Raw genomic sequence first — 5000 nt, 5'->3', positions numbered from 1 at the left:
GGAGGGAATGGTTTTTAGAACAGACATGGGAAGAAAAGAGCTGGTATCTTTAATGGAAGAAAGAAACATGACTGATGTGTGGAGGGAGAGACATGAAAACAAAAAAGAATTTACTAGAAGGAGCTTGGTTGGTAACTTTTTGAATCAAACGAGAATTGATTTTATTTTAAGTACAAGGGATATAGATTATTTTATTGATGATATTGTTTATAGTGACACTAGTTTTAGCGATCACAAAATGATAAGGTGGAAAATAGATTTTAACAAGGAGGATAAAGGACCAGGGGTGTGGATTTTAAATTCTGGAATTTTAAAAGATGAGAATTACAAATTGGGAATATATGATTTAATGGAACAGGAAAAGAAGGATGGCATGTATGGGGAAGACAAACGAATATGGTGGGAAAATGTAAAATATGAAATAAAGAAGTATTCAATTGAATTTAGTAAAGGTATGAGAAAAGCCAAAAATGCTAAAGAACAGGGAATTAGAGAAAGTTTAAGAAAAGAAACAAAGGAAAAGGTAATGGATATTCAAAAAATAGTGGAGTTAGAAGAGAAGCTTAAGAAAATGGAAGAGGAAAAATGTCAAGGGGCAAGACTAAGGAGCAAAGCTAGATACACAATAGAAGGGGAAAAATGTACTAATTTTTTTTTGACCTAGAAAGAAGAAGGGGAAGGGCAGATACAATAAAAGAACTAAAAAACAAAGATGAAGAGTCCATAATAGGAACAGAGTTACTCTTAACCCCCTGGGGCCTGAGGTGATTTGGGGCCCTGAAGAAGTTTTGACATGCCCTGACATTTGTGCTTTTTTCAGTATCTTAAAAACATATGAATGGTTAAAGTCAGATTACATTGTAATCAGCACATATTGGGCTACAATAATATGCAAGCAACATTAATGTGCATGTTTGTGTTTTTGAGAAAACTATGTTTATGCGTGGTTATTGAAAATCTAAAGTTTTGAAGTCACTGAAATAAGGCCACGAAGCACATACAGGACATTTCTTTACAACACTTTAGATAATTGGATGTCGTAGGCTAGAATTTTTTCAACCAAATGATGTGAAAATCATCTCGTTCACTCGTTCAGAGAAAACAATATATTGATTTAAATTTTATAAAACATGTTTTGTGATCGAAAGGGATTATTCATAGGTGTGGCAATGGCCCATGAATATTTAGCAATTCACACCTGAAAGACAAAAGGGCCCTCCCTAATGGCCCCATCAATGTCTGACTTGACTATAGCAGGTAAGGAAACAATGTGAAAAGATTCAGAGAAAGGAGTTTTAGATTATTTTTATTTTATTTACTATCACTGTATAAACAAAACATACATAATGAAGGTCAAAGACACATTATTGAGCTCCCTAATCTAACCACACAGATGTGCACAGACTTTGTGGCATTTCTGGAAACTTCTTCTGAATTCTGTTCAACAAATGAAACAAATCTTACCTGCTATTTTGTGTGCCCTTAAAAAAATACAAAAAAAGTCAAAAACTTGTTTTACACTAGAATATCAGTGTAGTTGAACATCTCAAGTTTCTAGTGCTCTCAGAGGAAAACAGTTTGAAGGGACTCAAGGGAAAGAGGGCAGGATTCATCTTTTGAGCAGGTTTGAGATCACTACAAAAACAAAACAAACCAAAAATCATATCAGGATCATCTGTCAGAATACAGTCTATACTCTAGAATTTGTACTAATGTAAAAAAAAAAGGACATGTAGTATCTAAGAAACTAATAATTATCGTTTAGCACTATATTACTAATAAACGTGATGTAAACACACATTCAGTGTAAGCACTCATATTACTTTTACACTGTTATACAATAAAATAAATAAATAAAGTATGATTCTACATTCATAAAGATATCGTCATAAATGCATCTCACAGTCATAATCACATCGTCTTTCTAGAACATTATAAATATCCTGCCATTGTAAGAGATGCAATGCAATCAAACGTACTTCATAATGTTTCATTTGATAAAGTCAGGAATTTTAATTTGGAATAAGTCTAACTAGTAAAATGTGTACATGTTTTGTCAAAGTAAATAACAGCGAAAGCTAGTAGGAAAATGAAAGTAAGACTTACTCATGTAAATGTCTCCTCCTGCTGGGTTTGCGTCGCATCGCGTCCTTCTTAGGATTGAGGTACATATAAGTCTTATTCCTCACAGCATGTCTTCATTCAGTAACAAACTGTAACCAAGATGAACTTGAAGTCATGTTGCTTTGTTGCGGTGATGTGGGAGTTTCCTCGCGTACAGATAATCCGGTCCTTGCCTCGCTAGTAGCACATGGCTAATTTGCATGGCAAAAGATTTCGCGATAGTGGGTGCGGTCACATTAGAGATAATTAGTTGGAACTGGATAGACTAGACATCTCCTTGGTTTCATATAGATTAATTTATCACAGATTATTTGTTTTTGATAAAACTTACTTTGTTTAAAAGCATAAATCTCAAGCTTTCAGTAGATACCACGTTTATGTTTGTGTGCTAAATATTCACCGTGTTTGAATGATATAAGTGACGCATTTCTAAAAGCAGTTCACGGAGACAGAAAACAGAAATCACCCTGTTTGTTTTCTTTATTCTAAATAAAAAAACACAACTTTCTGCTGTTCTTTTGAGTGTGCCCAAATAAAAGTACACGCTTTACAGTTTCCATTGATGTATATCTCTAATGTGTATGACTTAAACCGACAGAGCATTTTTAGTGTCTTTTGCGCTGATCTTATAAATAGTAGGTTGGTCACGCCGGCGTGACCGTCGGCCCCAGGGGGTTAAATGAAGTAAGCATTTTTTATGAAGACTTGTTTAGAGAGGAAGGTATAGAAGAGGAAAACAAAAATTACTTACTGCAACATATCAAAGCGAGAGTAGAAGAAGAAGACAAAAAAGACTGTGACGAGGAAATAAAGGAAGAAGAGATAATACAAGCGATAGAAAGTCTAAAAAGTAACAAAAGTCCGGGAATAGATGGAATAGTGAATGAATTTTATAAGATTTTTAAGAAGGAAATAAGTAAGATCTTAAAAGAAGTGTATGATGAAATATTTAAGAAAAAAGAGCTGGATCAAAGAATGAGTATGGGACTAATGAAGTTGATTTATAAAAGAAAAGGTGATAATAAGAGTTTGAAGAATTATAGGCCGATTACAATGTTGAATGCAGATTTGAAGATTTTAGCTAAAATTTTATCAAGTAGATTGAAGAATGTCTTACCAAAAATAATTGAGACAAACCAGGCCTACGGGGTGACAGGGAGGGATATAGCGGATACAACAAGTGGTATACGAGACATAATGAGTATTTTAAAGGAAAATAATAGGAAAGGATATATAATTAGCCTAGACTTCGAGAAGGCTTTTGATAGAGTGGAGCATGAGTTTTTATTTTCGATTTTAGATCATTTTGGTTTTGGGGAGAATTTTAAAGAGTGGTTAAGGATTTTATATAGAAATATAATGACAAGAGTAAAATGTAACGGCTTTTTAACCAATCCTTTTAATGTCACAAGATCCATTAGACAAGGATGCCCATTATCAGCACAGCTATATACGCTGATAGCAGAACCACTAGGGATGTTAATTCAAAAAGATAAAGAAATAAAAGGGATAAAAATTGAGGAGGGACTAGAAGAAACAAAAGTATTTCAATATGCAGATGACACTACACTAATTGTGGAAAATTATAAAAGTGTTGAAAATGTAATGGAAAGGGTGACAAGGTTTTGTAAAGGTACAGGAGCAAAAGTAAATGAGGAAAAAACTGTTTATATGAGATTTGGAGAAGTGTCTGATTTAAAAGAGGTTCTGGGTTTTAAAGAAGTACAAGAAATTAAGATTTTAGGAGTAACGCTAGGTAAAGATGAGAAGAGTGCAACAGACAGAATGTGGGAAGAGGTTATAGGTGCAATGAAAAACAGATTGAATTTTTGGCAAAAAAGAATTTTGAATTTGAAAGGGAAGGTTTTAATAGCGAACATTTTAATGTTAACCAAAATGTGGTACATTTTATCAGTGGTTTCAATGCCAAAATGGGTGGAAAAAAGAGTAAAAGAATATATTATGGATTTTATATGGGAGAAAAAAAACCCAAGAATAGCATACCACACACTCATTGGACGGCCAGAAGAGGGAGGGTTGGGACTTGTTCATATAGAATTAAAAAAGAAAAGTATGAGAGTGAAGGTGGTTAAAAAATATTTGGACATGGATAAAAAGGGAGATTGGAAAATTACAATGAAACATTTTTTAGCAAAATGTGGGAATGTATTCTTAAATGATAACATTTTATGGATGAAACTCAAAAATTGGATGATGGAGGGGATACCAAATTTTTATAAAGAGGTTTTAGTTGCTTGGGGTTTTTTTCTCAAGGAGATTGATTTTAAGCCATTTGGGAGAAAAACGGTCCTTAATCAACCTATTTTCTTGAACAGTAACATTGTTTTTAATGGACAAGTTTTATTTTTTAAGAAATGGTGGGAAGTAGGGATAAGGCAAGTCAAAGATGTGTTGTATGAATTTAAAGATGGATTTTTGCCGTTACAAGTGATCATAGATGCTATGGAAGAAGAAAAAGAAGAATATAGTGTGGCTAGTCTGGAAAAACAATATGATGAAGTTAAAAGTGCAGTACCAAAAGAGTGGTTGGAAGAAATTAAAAAAAGAGAAGAAACAGAAAGCAAAGTTGATGTGTATATGAAAATGGAAGACAAAATGGTGGATTTGAGATTGTGTAATGTAAGGATGTTTTATCAATGTTTTAAAAAATATATTTTTAAAAAAACCCAATGCAAATCAAATGTGGTTGAGACATTTTAATGGAATTGAAGAGAATGATATTTGGAAGAATATAAGAAGTGGGATTGGAAGTACAGATTTGGAGTGTCTAGACTATTTTATCAGACATAATGTGATTTTTTCGGAAATGAGGCTTTGTATAATGGGGAAGGAAAGTGATGCCATTTGTAAAATAT

This window comes from Garra rufa, chromosome 2, assembly GCF_049309525.1.
Source record: "Garra rufa chromosome 2, GarRuf1.0, whole genome shotgun sequence".
NCBI classification, from domain to species: domain Eukaryota; kingdom Metazoa; phylum Chordata; class Actinopteri; order Cypriniformes; family Cyprinidae; genus Garra; species Garra rufa.
This window is presented reverse-complemented; position numbering follows the sequence as displayed.